Source organism: Camarhynchus parvulus, chromosome 10 (genome assembly GCF_901933205.1).
Source record: "Camarhynchus parvulus chromosome 10, STF_HiC, whole genome shotgun sequence".
Taxonomy (NCBI): domain Eukaryota; kingdom Metazoa; phylum Chordata; class Aves; order Passeriformes; family Thraupidae; genus Camarhynchus; species Camarhynchus parvulus.
Window position 1 is genome coordinate 15,748,840 of NC_044580.1, and position 14,873 is coordinate 15,763,712.

Genomic DNA, 14,873 nt, shown 5'->3' on the forward strand with positions numbered 1-14,873 from the left:
TACACTGCATTTCTGAATCTCAAGAACTGCCTGTGCCTGATAACAGCTGATCAAAGTACCAGCATAATTCAGTTGTTTTGATTGTAAGATTTTTGTTTGCTGCTTTATTGGACAATGGTGTTTGCAAAAGAGAGGTGAAGAGCACCAGAGATGGAATTACAGCCCACAGTTGGTCCATGAGACTTAATATTAGGATAAGACCACGGTCTATAAGGTCAGTGGCAAATGATACCAAGCTAGCAGGCAAAATCAATGCCTGGTTCTGTAAAAAAAACCAGCAAGGAGAATCTGTGCCAGCGTCCCAGCATGACAAATGAACTTGGGCAAGTTGAAGATAATCATGATTATTTAATATTCCACAGCTTTACAACTTGATACTCTGTGGACAAAAGATCAGAAGTCTGCTGAATCCAAAGTTTTGAATCTTTGGGTCAATATGCTTCTCATGTCTTCAACATTGTTTAATTTAGGAGGAAACAGTTCTGAGCTAAGATAAGATCTCAGACAAAATTGACGTGGACTCACAACATGGCCTAACATAACAATTTAATCTATCCTGTGCTTCCCCTGAAAGAAGGCTTAATAACTGTGGTATGATTTCACCTGCTGCTTCTAACATTTGCTCATTCTTTTTTCCTAAGCAAATTTGGATTATCAGATGGCGAGCAGCTTTGTTCATGGTAGACAAATTTGAATTCATTTAGGATTAATAACAATAGGTTCAATCTTGGACTCAATGGCAGTTCTTAATGAATGGAGTCTTTGGAAGATAAATGTTTGTTTGTGTGAAAAGAGAAATAATTAATTCTCCATTTTTCTGGGTATGAGGTGATTACAGTGCATATCACAAAATGTTTTCCCTGTGTTTCCAGCCCTGGGTATAAGAACTGCAGGAATGTTCCCCAAGCCCCAGCATTGCAGATATGAGCCATTTTGACCTTGTCATTTCAAAATCTGAAGTTTTGCAATGAATTGCTTGTGTGAGAAAAAAAAATGTATCTCTTACTCACAGTACTCTCAGGTCCTCCTGGAGATCTGATGCAGGGCAGCGAGGAGGGAGGGAGGACGGTCCACGTCGCTGCGATCCATCAGCAGCCGTGGGTCAGCACAGGGTCATTTGGATGAAGGAATCAAGGCTGGATTTTGGCCCAATCGTCACCATTGTCTTAGACAAGGGCATCTTCCAAATTCCTGTGGGAAATCCCACGTTCTTCACTGCTGTCCCTGTCTCTTGGGAAGCAGTCGGAGCCCACCGTGCCCGGCCAGGAGAGGCTGTGTTGCCCAGCACCCGGTACCCACTGACCTCAGGAGGAATTAACAGGCTTCAGCAAACGTACCCTGCAGGCAATTTTACCCTGCAAAAACATCACCCACATTGCTAGAGATTAGGACAACAAATTAGAGCTTTTAATATGCACTGGCCGCTTTTTTTTTCACCCCCCCATCCCCACACCACCACCATCCCCCCTCCCAGCCCAGTAACATCCAGTTGCTTAATTCCATTTGAAATCACCCGGGTTAGGCACCTAAATAATCTTGTCCTTCATGCCTGTCAACATCTTGAGGCACCTAACCACCTTTAGAGATGTGGTGTGAAAGCTTGTGAACGATGCAATCGAGGAGGGAAACAAAAGACAAGTATCCCTATTTGCTGCCCAAGAATCCACAAAGAATGCTGCTTCAGCTCTGCTCTGATTTCTAATTAGATTATGAGTGATGTAGGACTCTGAAGCCAAGCTGGAGTTTGTGCTAGCACTTTGCATGTATGAATGACAAAGGGACACCACTTTCATATTGATTTAAGCAAGCCAGTGGAAGAATGTTTAAACATCAAGTGCTTGATGTCCCAGTTTGCCAGAGCACCTGGAAATATCAAATTAATTCCAGGTGTTCTGCCATTAAGACAGGCTTGCTGCTTTTACAGCCACACATACAAAATGTGGCTCCCAGTTCCACAAATGAAAACGGAATGGTTTCTGCTCCTAAAGCCTCGATAACTCCGACATATTGCAAGTTCTGGAAAGAATTTTAATCTACATAGTTTTTTTTTAATGGGGAGGGGAGCGAGGGGGGGAAAGATTTTAAATATGCTGCATACAATTTGTGATGGTCATCTCTAAAATGCAGCTCCATTATCCTTTTCCATTTGGAATGAATGAGGCTAATTAATTTCAGGCCATACTTGATGAGGTCAGCACCATACGAAGGGTGCGTGCTAGACATTGCTAATCTCTTTCAGCTGAGAGTGATGAATTAAAGATGAAGCATTCCTTTGCAGGCCTAATTTAGAATGTATATCAAAAACCTACAGCAAATAATACTATACCCTACAACAAAGGAAAACTTGTTCTCTCAGGCTCCCATGTAGGGTTGATTTTAAAGGCATTTTCATTTCGCTTTGGAATTCCAGCTGTGGATGGGTGAAACAGTTCAGAAAATTCAAGCTTTCTCTCTTTCTGTTGCTTTTATGGACAAAAGTAGGCAAGGAGGGGCTAAGGGGAGAGAGAAACTGGTCCGTGTTTGATCCTGTATATCCTGTGATTCTGACTGTACGCTCGGCATTTAGGATACCAAGCACCTGTGACGTGACACCCCCCAGGGCCACACTCACATCTTGATGCTGGGGTTTTCTAAGTCTGAGGGGAAAGCAGTCAAGGGTCCCCTTTGGTTCAGCATCATCCCAAGAATGTTTTGTTGGACGTTGCAGGCAGGAAGCAGGACGGGTCCAGCAGTTCTGCTGGGTCACCCAACAAGGACAGGAGGTTCCAAGCCTTACAGAGCTGTCGTTCTCCCCAGGGAAAAACACCTCCCTACGCAAAAAGGTCCCATCACATCTAGAAGTGCAGATAGCAAAACTGAACAGAACAAATCACTGCAAAAGCAACCAGGTCTGGGAGCAGGACAAATTGCTACAGAGCTCCCAAACTTGGCTGGAGTTGAGGCTCAGCCAAGCTTTGCCACCTTTCACTCAAGGCAAAGCCACCCACAAAGTCCATAGGGGTTTCCCCCAAGCGAGGGACTGCAGGATTTATCCCTGTGGGCAGCAAGAAGCTGAATTGTAACTCTGGTAAAATAGAGACTTATGAAATCTTAACCCAGCCTCAGAAGGAGGCTGCAAACAATAGACCACCATCCTCCCCAGCACTTCTCTGCTCAATACCTGGCAGTTCCTTGGAATTCTTGACAGGTTGCTGCAGCGAGTGGAAGTTCCCAACTGGTGGCCATAAGCGGCTGCCGTCTCTGTATCCCAGTAGTCCTCATTAGAACAAAGCTGCTTCGAATTAAATCCAATCTACATGCCGAATCAATCTTTCAACCCTTTGATTGCTTCTGAAAATATTTATACTTCTTAATAATGCACATTTTGTCCCAAAGCCTGTGATTAAACCCAGACAAGGTCCAGAGAAGCCTGAAGTATATGTGGAAGGGGTTATTTTGGACAGGAAAAGAAAGATAAAGACACAGGTTTTTCCTATTGTGAAATCATTAGAGTGTATAAATCTAGCAATTGCAGTTGTATAAGCATCAGAGTGGGGTTGTAATAAATACAGATTGGAGTATTATAGTAACCAAATGGAGTTTATGGATTATGTTCACTAGTTCATATTTCTCAGCTACTACAACCTAACTAGCTTCATGCTGCACTCACCTCTGTTAATATTCCCTATTAATATTCTCTTTACGTGTTTGTGGGGGGGAAAAAAAGTTAGGATTCAACTGCTGCTCTGTGTAAAACAAATATGTTTAAAGAATCATGCCCTCCAAAGAAAAAAAATAAACACGGGGATGCTGCAAAGCGACCGTGTTCGAAGGGCACAGGCTGTGGCTGGCTGAAATCGCCCCATTCTGCTGAAAGTTAATAACTTCCATCTGAGTGGGATCTGCTCCTAAGGCAGGGCATTTGCTGTGTGAAAATTGGGGTGTAAAAATGAGGAAAATAACTTCTGCTATCCCTTACCATGGTGGATTTTTAGGGTGGTAAATAATAAGCTTTGGCTGGAGATGAGAAACGCACAAAGGCTTTGAAACTGGGCTGTGTGGTAAACAGTGTGTTATTCCCTTCTCAAAAAGCAACATGCACCACAGGTGAGACATGAGGAGATGAAGGGAAGGAAACATTCCTGGGCTAAGAAGTAACCCAGACAGGGCCAGATCCTCTAGAGTGGGGATCTGCCGTCGATTAAGAAGGTGCTGGTGGCTGGGGACGCAGATCAGATAAAGGCTCTGTACCTGTCTCCCTCCCTAAACACAAATGACCTCCCTTGTCTCAAAAAAATGAAAAAATTGACTTTGGAAAACACACCATGATAAATCTCCTTGTATAAAGTGTTCAGTGTCTGTGAGAGAGGGAAAGAAATCCTAGAAACTAAAAGTATGTAATGCTTATTTAATATCATTGTCATCAGCAGCATCAGATGGTAAATGCAGGTAATATTCTTCAGGAGTGGGCTGATAAATGCTTGTGGTAGTTTTGCTTGTGACAGTTTCCCCTTTCATAAAGGAGAGAAAGAAATATTCTCAGCTAAAATATTATTCATTGACTCTTTCATCACATAGTTCATTATATTATTGTTATTTCCTAAATATGTTTGGGGGGTGGTAATATTATTATACATATATCCTGAGTCATGATGGCTGTTTTGCATTAATGTATGATTTCGATGCTCAGTTTTTAAGGTAGAGAGAAGGGGTGTGTTTATCATGACCATAAATAAGGGGAGAGCAGAGATTGTAAAAAACCTCTCATAAACATGGATGGATCCAAAATCTAATGACACACATAAAAATCCATTTTGGATCAGACCCCCATCAGAACTCTGTATTATATAACCAGCATTTTCTGAGTATCTTCTATTGTTTGACAGCCCTGCTTTCACACTGAACTTGGAGTTCATTTCTGAACAGAAGCTTTCTGTATAGAAACTTTTAATCATATCCTTTTGTGAACACACACATACCATCGAGGATATTGTCTTATTAAAGAGTTTAAGCCTAAAGGTGTATGCCTACTTTTAAAAGAAATTTTCTGATTGTAGATAACTGCTCAATTTGATTTAGTGTCCAATGATAGTGATGGGGTTGATAACTGAGCATTCATCGGTAATTCATCTTGTGCTAGTAGAAATTTACAGCAAAGCAGTGCTTTCCCAACACTGACAAGTCCTATTAATCTTCTTCAGACACATTTCAATAGGTGTCTCCATCTGTGCCCAACATCTAAACACTCTGGCATCACTGGGGACTTGGAGACACCTTCATTTCAGGTTACACTAGTGAAAATGTGATACTAGATTGTACTCTATTTTTAACCTAATTCTCTCTTTTCATTCAATTAGCCTTTCTTGCCTGCATTTTTCTACTCATGTGTAATATCCTTTTCCCAGGAATAGCTTAAAAATGAGATTTAGTTACTTAAAGAGACAGAATCTGCCAGGGCAAGAACAACCAAGAGCTTAGCACAGAAAAGCAGAATAACAAAGCTCAGGGACACAGCGTGGAGACCGAATTGCCACTCACCAAACACGTCCCGAGCAGCATTCGCACACTATTCCCCTCCTGATGCACCTCTTGCAGGCACCACAGGGTTAGGACAGGTCTGAAACTAGAACTGAAAACAATTGCAGGATGTTTGGGTGTTGAGATCCCAAAGAGCTCTGTTTGTTCGTGCTGCACGGGGATCCCCACCATCCATCCCCACTTCGCTTTACATATACAACTAATGCATGAACAAACACAGAGCAGTCAAATTACAGCAATAACATTTATGGGTGGATTATGTTCCAACTTCCTCACTTATTATTAAAAGCGAGTAAATTGCGAAGCACATGGAAGAGGTAGGGTGCAAATGCAGGCGAATTTCCACTCTGAACCAAATGTTGTTTTTTCACTTTCAAAGCTGCGATGAGTTTGCGAGCAGACGCAGCACAGCTTTAAAGCTTACTCATTCAAAAATGTGTGTTTGGGTTCCTTTTTTTTTTTTTTCTCCTCTCTCTCTCCCCTCCTTACTCCATTTACGTTTTGCCTTTCAAAGAGGAGCAGATGCACACCATTTGGGTTTGGGTGGCTCCTAGTTGCTCTGAACTTTCTTCTGAAAAGAGCAAACCGTGAGCCGTGCGTCTGCTCCGCGCCTCAGAGGCAGTCTCAAACTTTGTTTCTGGCTTTATGAAGTTCTCTCATGAGTCGTATTATAGATCTAAATGACCTTATTGTAGGTGGCAAGTTTAAATGTGCCATATTAATAACTTGTTATCCAAGACAAATTAAGTCCTTATGTGTCAAAAGCACTCTGTTCTGGATTACCTACAAGACAAGTATTTATTGAATAAACGTTGGATCCAATTTCATTTTAATGTGACTGACTGTATGCTGCAGCCCCTTAGAACGAGATAAAAACATTCAAACCTACAACTGTGTTGCAACATTACACCTAACTTGTCTATTTCTATTATTGTCTTTTTAACATGGGATCTCAAAAGTGTTTGGGGGGGTTTAAGGATTTATTATTATTATTGTTATTATTTTTTTTGAAGAGCAAGGAGAGAGATAGAAAAAAAGACTGGCATTCAGCCTAAAGAGAAATCATTGAAACAAATTAATCCTATGCCGTTTAAATTGACATGGTAATCCATCATCAGCAAAGGGAAACTCTGAAAGCAATCTAGAATCTGCAGTGTTCTTTCACTGGCCCTCAGGCACAAAGACAGATAGTAAAAGAGGAAGGGGGGGAAAAATCATAAAAGTTAGCAGCACCTTTGCATAGGGAAGGGCTAGAGAAAGCAGCTTTCACTTTTTCCTGCTTTCAAGCAGCCAGCTCAGAAAGCAGCACTGATTAACTTTCACTCACTGCCTGCTAAGGTTTGCTTGTGTGTCAGATCATCTTCAGCTGCTGGGATAGGAGTTATTTCAAATAGTGCAGAGCCCCCGTCCTGTATAAACTCCACCATTGAAAACTCTGCCAAACATCAACTTGGGCATTTCTGCTTACAGAGGGCCTTTTATTGGCCTAAACTTGATCATTCCAAATGGACAATAAATTCTATCTGCAGAGCCCTGCAGAAAATAGCTGCACTATCCTTGGGAGTTTAATAGCCTGGATTTTCATAGAGCTAGCATGAAAAAAACTGGGGGGTTTATTTGGGTTTGGACTCAGGGTATTTTTTTGTCTATCCCCTGCTTTCTCAGTGGGGCTATCCACCATAATATATGTTTCCCAAGAGATTTTTCAAACTAGTTTTAAATATCTAAAGTGATGAGACTTTGTGCACCTTTAAAATTTTATTAGACTTACGGTCAGAAGAAAACATAAACCTCTTGGGCCTTGAAAGCCCATTGCAATACAGCCATTATCCCTATAATGTCAACAGAGCTACAAAATTCTCTAGAAATAAACCTTTTAAGAACAGCCTTCCCTGCTTCATGTTTTCTTTTAAGGTCAGTGGTGCATCTCTTTTTTGGAAAGCGTTTCCCCTCTCTGGCCAGGTTTAGCAATGTGAAATAGAATGTATATTACTAAATGAATAGGTTTAATTTTAGACATTGAAAAAATAAATAGAAGAAGAGAGCCAGGGCAGGAATAATACCTTTCAGTTAGAAACAGACATAGTAGAAAGAAAAAGTCAGAACTTTAGTGCCAGGGGCAAAGGGGTGAAAGGCTAGCTAATATGAACCATATCCAACATCTGCCCTATTTTAATTTAGCAGGGATAAAGTTTCTTCTTTTTTATTATTAAGAAAACTTTATGTAGCAGAGAAACCCATGAGCTATGTTATCAAAACTGTTTTATTGTCACACTGAAACTTAGAACTATTAAGAATTGGCAGGGCAAAGAGATAAAAACTCCCCTTCTCTCTCCTTTTATACTCTGTGACAAGCCTGGGCTCGGGTCCTGCTGACTGGGATGTCCTTTTCATGTCTTTATGAAGTACTGCACTTGGGGCTCTAATATAAAGGGGAGGTTAATTGTTCAGGATGGGTCCAAATGATTGATTCTCCAGGTTAAAAAAAAATAAATTAATAAATTAAAAAAATCTGAATATTTAAAACAAAATTCTGATGCGGTGGTCGCCCTCGGAGGTGAGCGATGGTGGTGGTGCACAACAAGTGTAAAGAAGGGCTGGGCTGGGGACCTGCATGAGAAACAGCCCAAATTGCCAGGCTGGAACATGATCTCATTCCACCTAAAAGTTTTCCACCTCAATAGTGCAAATTCCACTATAAAATAACAAAGTGTACCAAACCACATGTGAGTAGCTGTAGGAGTAAGAGAGCAAATTGGTTTCTGACAAAAGAAGGATGAATACCTTCGGATAATCTAAAGTTAAAATTTGATTGAAAGCATAACATTCCTCTAAGCATCAATATGCTTAGGATCCAAAATATGGTTATTTTATTACCAGTTAATACTTAGATCAAAGCAAAACACTGTAGCTGGAAGGGACATTCTCTCTGGAAATAAAGTTCCATGTAATTATTTCCTATTAAAAACTAAAACTGGTCTTAGATTCAAAAATTTGGGCTTCCTTACATGTGATATAATGCAAGCTTGTCAAGAGAGAGCAGATGTACCATTTTTCACTCTTTGCTGGTATCTCTTTGCTTTAAAGTTTTCAGTTTAGCTTTAACCCTTTGAATGTGAAAGATTCTCATCCAATTTACCTCGATCAGACCAGGGGGACTGTTTTGGATTATATAGACTCATTTCTTATTATAAGAAATTAGGACTTGATATGAGCTAACATTATTTTAAATAAAGCCTGCAAATGTAAGGAGGTGAAATCTAAAGAAAATGATATGGCGATGGGTAGGCAGCTGAAAGTTAAATATTAAATTGTAAACAAAGGTTTTACTCTTGGGCAAAACAGCTCATCTTAATTCAGTTCGAGACATGGAGTTTAAAATATGCACTCAACATACTTCCAAGAAAGCTGCAACCTTTCAGAGGAGAGAGATAAGAATGTATTTTAATTATGAGGTTATAAATATGCGATAGATTTAATTTTTTTTTACCAACTCCTAATGTGCTACGTAACATTGTTCAGATGCAGTTATACATTTATCTGTCTGTCTCTATTCCTGTCCAGGGTTTTGCTTTTATTTTATTCTTTCTCCGTTTTTTTCCCCCTCCTGATAGCTCAATCTCTATTTATGGCATCGTTGAGACAGGCCCTGGGAAAAAAAAAGAATCTATCCTTCTGTATTTATAAACCACCACAGAATAAATAGGGAATGGTTCCTTTTTACAGCTGAAGGGCTGGTATTATAAGTAGCAATATGAAATATTTAGACACATTATTTCAAGCTTCCCGGCTGCTTCTGATTCTGTTAATTATTTTTGATCTGTCACTCAGAAATAAAGAAATAAATAAATAAAACTTTAAAGAGTTCATTAGGACTGCGGAAAGGAAGAAGAGTCAGATATAAGGCAGCAATTATAATTTGGTTTAAACATGTTTTTTTCATTTTTTGCTGACTCCTCAGCTACATTGTTTGGTAGAAGGATGGCTACAATATACTTCTACATTAAAGCCTGTTAAATAGGGAAGAAGCTGAGACATTCAGCTGGGATATTGTTTGCTAGCTCAATTAGTATCCCAAGAATTTGAAAGTACAATAAATGTATCTGAAGATCATATCTAAACATACTTACCAAAAAGTACCCACCTCTCTCAGCAGTTCACATATTTCTGCCTTCTAACTGGGAGGAAAAAAAATAAAAAGAAAGAAAAAAAAGGCAGTTCGATGTGTAGGTTAAGACTGGCGTGTGGCAAGGTTTGTGTGAGATACAAAGAAATCTGTATTTCACTCAACAATTTCATTGCTTAAACATATAGTTTAGAAGCATCTTTTCCTTAAACATGTGGTTCAATAACATTTTCTTCAAAGGAACAACTCAGTGTGTTAAAAGATTTAAGAACAAAGAATGTGCTGCAAAATGCAAATTCCTCCAGTGTTACACTGTGTATGCAATTATGTATGTAGGCAGATAGATATAATTTGAGAGTTATTAACTTTCAACATCAATGATGTACCCTGAATCAATACAATGTAACTACCTATTAAAATATAAACCAGGTGTGTTCCCAGGCAAATACAGTCTGAGAAGGTTCTCTGGATTTTTTTTTTCTTTAAAGATTACAGCTCTACTGTGGACAAGAAGCTCAAGAGATTGGTGCTGGTCCTAAAGATGGAGATTGCTTTGCTTTTTGCTGATGATTCTAGAATGTTTCATTTCCTCCACGTTTAGGGAAAAAAAATAATTTTAAATAATAAATAATATTGAAATGGTGCGAAGGGGATGAATTGCCTCACAAACATCCGTACATTTATGCATTTATACACCTCCGGATGCATAGGAAAGAGAAAAGTTCCCTATTTCCATATTTCCTTTGGCTGAAGGGAGGGAATGAAGGGAGCAGAAATCATTTTAAGCTTTGCCCTCCCGGCGGATCGACCCCTCTTGCAAATCCCTTTCTCCTGGCCGCCCTCCCTCGCTCCCCCGAGCACACAGCCCGGCGCAGTTAACCTTGGAGCGGCGCCGGCCACGGAAGGGTTAATGAAACCCAGCTCTTTACGACCTCCAGGGTCAGACTCTTCCTATCTGCAATCTAAGGAATTAGGTAAGGAGGTTATAAGATTATAGTGAAAGGAGTTATAGGCCCTCGTAGCCTCACACCTGAACATATTGGGCTAATCCACTGGGATTCTTAAAAATCGCTTCAGCTATGGAAAACTGTTAATTAGGCTGGGTCTGTCCCGAGGTTTCCTGTTGCATTAGAGATCCAGCCGAGCTGCCTGCGCTCCATAGGCTCGCCTGAAATGCTCCTAGTGTGCCCAACTTTCTGTCCCTTCTCCACAGCTGAAATCAGCATCAGCCCCTGATTTCGGGGTTTTAAAAAGCAAAACTGGGGCGAAATTCAGCCCGGGAGATGAACAAAAGTCAACCCCCTCCGGTCCCTGAGCCCTGGGTGCCCGGCAGGCTATTTGCAGCTGTTTCTAACTTCAGTGTTTGTTTACAGTAGCAAAATTAGCACTTGGAGGAGAAGTGAAAAGCTGTTTTCACATCAGTTTTACTCCTCGGTTCCTAGCTTGAGATGCCTTTCCTCCCTCCCAGCAATCAGCATCATTTAAAGTGCGGTACAAACTTTCTCTCGCTGCTTTGACTTAGTTCTCTGCAGTCGCATCCTATTTTCTGCTGAAGAAAAATACGCGGAGAGAAGGTAGCATGTGAACACGGGCCAAACATCACGGATTCGAGGCAAAAAAATAATAATCATAATCCCGAGCATCCCCCCAGAACGTATTTCAATGTCGCATGGCAGAGCCCTGCCCTAGTCCCAGCTTTCTGCCCTTTGGCACTCAGATATTTGCTTGTCTCCAGCAAAGTTTTCTTTAATCCGCCGAGACACCCCAGGGCTGTACCTGAGCCACGGCTAAATTGCTCCCTACAACCGATAAAATCCTGCAGCAGCAACTCCCCAACTTCAATACTTAAAGCAAGGGCTGGTTTTAGCCATTTTGTCATTTGCAGAAATGCTGAAATTTTTTTTTTTTTAATTTTTTTTTCTATGCCACTTGTGGTCACCCTCGAATGGCAGTAATCTGTAGATTACATATTACGAGCCTTGTCATTACGTGGATAAAATGAGGTGGTTAAACGCTAAAATCCATTTTACTCACCACATTTGCTTGTGGGGAGGGAGGGGGGCGGGAAGGAGAGGGGAGGACAAACTTGTAGGAGAAGGATTTAAACCCCTCGGATGGGAGCTGGATGTGCTGTCAGAGCCCTCTGTGCCTGGTGGGTACACGGGCTGGGCACCCCTCAACTTCACCTCCAAGGCAGGCGCCCGATCACTCCAGCCCTTCTCCCTCGCTCCTGAGCCTTTTGTCCCCATTTTCGTGGTATCTCAGCTTTGCTCCACAGAGGCGACTTTTCTCTGCCTCTCCTGGATTTGCTCTGTAGCATTTCTAGGCTCCTACTCTCCAGCTCTCCCCCCGTTTGCCTCTTTCATCTGTGTCCCTGATCCCTCTCCAGCTGATGTGATTCTTTAGAAATGTGGGTCTTATCCCGTCCCTACCTTTGCCGGCTCTGATTAGATATTATTTTTTCATTGGCTCCGCTACAATGGGTTCCTCCCTTTAATCTCTCGGTATATTTTCCCCCTCCCGGTATAACCAAATCCATGAAATTCACAGCCTCTCTCTTTGACACGACTGGTTCGTCTAATCACTCCATATCGATTTCCCTAACTCTTTTCATCCAGCTGAAGACACATTTTAAAACACTCCAAGCCAGAGTGTGCTCTTTGCTTTATACACACTAATAAAATGATTTACCCTTCTCTCTCTGCTCTCCTCACAGGAGAAAATCGTTCAAGTCGCGGCTATTTGTGTGTGATCAGTAAATATTTAGTGTGGCGACATCCTCAGCTCCTCTCCTGATCAATACGCAACCCAACAGGAGGTGGACTATTGTCCGGGTAGTGACTTGCTGAGATCTCCTTTAGATGAATTCTTTGCCCCCCATACTGCCTGTTATGATTTATCCTCGAAGGTGACCAATAAAGAAAAACCGAGTCTTTAAAACCGTCTGTTTCTAACCTGTTTACCGTGCCATTAAAGCACCAAAGCGAAGAATGGCTTATTCATCCCCGTCTCCCACATCCCTGGCATGGGCTGACACACGCAGGGCGCTGCTGGAGAATGGGGATCAGAGCGGGCAGCTCTGCACCCCTGAACCGCTGTTCCCCCTGTTCCCCTGCAGGAGAACCCCGGCCGCTGTCTGCGCTGCGGTGTCACGGCGCTGAAAGGGCGATTCCCCGCTCGCACCCACCCTGCAGCACCCTCGGGCACAGCTCAGCCTCAGCCGGTGCCAACGGTGTGCCCAGGGATAGAGGGTGCCCCAGCAACTTCCAGCCCGCCTCCCTCCTCCTCCTCACGGCATCCCGCGGCTCTGCCTGCCCCAGGACCAGGCTGAGGCAGGGCTGCTGGCGGCTCAGTGGTTTGTTTGTTTGTTGGTTTGTTTGTCTGGGTTTTTTTTTTTTTTGTTTGGGGTGTTTTTTCTCTTTTTAAACGACATGGAAAAGCTGCAGTGAAGGAAAATAATAATAATAATAATAATGGAAATGGAGAAGAGCTTTAAAGCCCGTTTCCTGTGGTTAACCATAACGAGAGCTTTCCCAGAGTGATAAAATGGGCAGCAGGAGAAGTTCGCGTGTGGATGTGTGTGCTTTATCCTGATGTGCTCTTTCACTGCTGGGAAAGCCAATGCCTCCCCTTGCAATGCCCCCAGGAGTGTGCTGTGCCCGCCGAGATGTCCGAGGCAGCAGCGCCTGCTGCGTGGGTGCCTGTCTGATGCAGCCTGGGTGCCTGCACACAATGGCCACCCAGTGATCTCTGCATCGCCTCTGTGTGCTCACTCACACCATGCCCTGCAGCCCACAGAGGTGCCCAGATCTTTATTTCATCCCCGTGCGTGTGCGTTTGCACCTCAGCTCTAGGTCAGAGGCGTTTATCTCTGCAAATGGACATTGCCTGCACAGGCGCTGCATAAATCCAGGGCTGTGTATTACAGATGTGCGACTGTTATTCAAATGTAAAACCAGCTACATCCACCTGTTAACTTTGTTTAGAAACCACTCTCACTAATGGCTTTTCTCTAACTTATTCAGCCCGTTACTCGAGTATAGGAGGCAATGGAGGGGAAAAATCCATATGAAACCCTGCTCACAGCCTCTCTTCGAGAGGACACTTTCCACACCTTGCCTAGACAGGGCTCCTATAGAGCGCTTATCTCTCGAATATATCTTTATACTAATGCATACTTAATTGGTCTGTCTTGACTGTCCATATAAAACAATTTAATTAGGGTGCTTTCTGCTTTGGAAAGAAAGAAAAAAAAAATCTGCCCAGCATTTATTGTATTTAGCACCAATACAGGCAGAAAATGTTGCACAAGTTTTTGGTTGAAAGAGCACCTATGTGTCCATTGAAGGGCGTTGATCCGAAAAGACAGAGAGGACAAGTAAAATCGATTTGAAGCAACCCTCTCTGTCCCTTTCACACCATTCAGACACTCCATTCCTTCTAAGACAAAGACCCAGCGCCTTGGGAATGCTGGCAAGGCGGGGGGGGGGGGGAAGGAGGAAAAAAAGGAAAAAAAGAGGGGAGAAAAAAAAAAAAAAAGGAAAAAAGCTTCAATCCCCCCAAGCGAAAGGGAGAGCTCTGAAATTCCTTCATATTGCTGTTATTTACCCCCGAAGATATGTTCAACTCCAGGATTTTCTTCAATTCGGCGTCTAACACTGCTGCTGCGAGGAATGTCCCTGGAAGGGGAGGAGGTAATTATGGCTATTAGTGCTGCGAGCCCAGCCGCAACCTTGGTCACTCGCAGGCTTTTAGGGTTAAAATAGCCCTCACCTCTGACCCCTGCGGAGCAAAGTTGTAGCTATTGCCACAAGTTGGGCCAAAGTTTTCAAATCCAGGGCTGGGCAACACCGGAGGGGGCAAACTTCTCCCTGGAATTATTTTTGGTTGGGATTTAAATCATCTTTAGTCTATTTAATTGCCTTTCCCTCCTCCTTTGGCCAAATAATCCCTTTCGGAGAGGTGGGGGGGATTTCAAAACGCCCTGCTCTCACTACCTTTCCCACTGCTCTTTCCATTTAGGTTTAATTTGGCAGATTGTTTTCAAGCATGAAAATGGTTATCATCAAACTGAATTACTGGGTCAGCCTTTCATCCAGAGATCTCAAGAATAAAAGGGGGGGACGGGGGGGGTCGGGCAGGGATGTCCCCCCGCTTTAGGCTTTCCCCGCCATGACCCATTCAGCTTTACAAAAAAAAATAAAAAAGGAGCATTTGGAAAAATGAAGAA

The 14,873-nt window shown here is 42.4% G+C and overlaps 1 long non-coding RNA gene across 10 annotated transcripts in view; it reads right to left on the reverse strand.

Moving 5' to 3' along the window:
* LOC115907221 overlaps nt 1-14,873 on the reverse strand; it is a 31,581-nt gene that overhangs the window by 13,978 nt on the left and 2,730 nt on the right. For 8 of the 10 annotated variants that reach the window (XR_004061030.1, XR_004061028.1, XR_004061029.1 and 5 more), the window contains exons 2-5: nt 9,648-9,695; nt 5,518-5,608; nt 3,161-3,330; nt 1,011-1,355 (exon numbers count right to left, since the gene is read on the reverse strand). This is a non-coding gene — a long non-coding RNA (uncharacterized LOC115907221). Of the gene's footprint in view, nt 1-1,010; nt 1,356-3,160; nt 5,609-9,647; nt 9,696-14,873 lie in introns of all 10 variants that reach the window. The other 2 variants (XR_004061027.1, XR_004061026.1) reach the window with 2 other exon arrangements.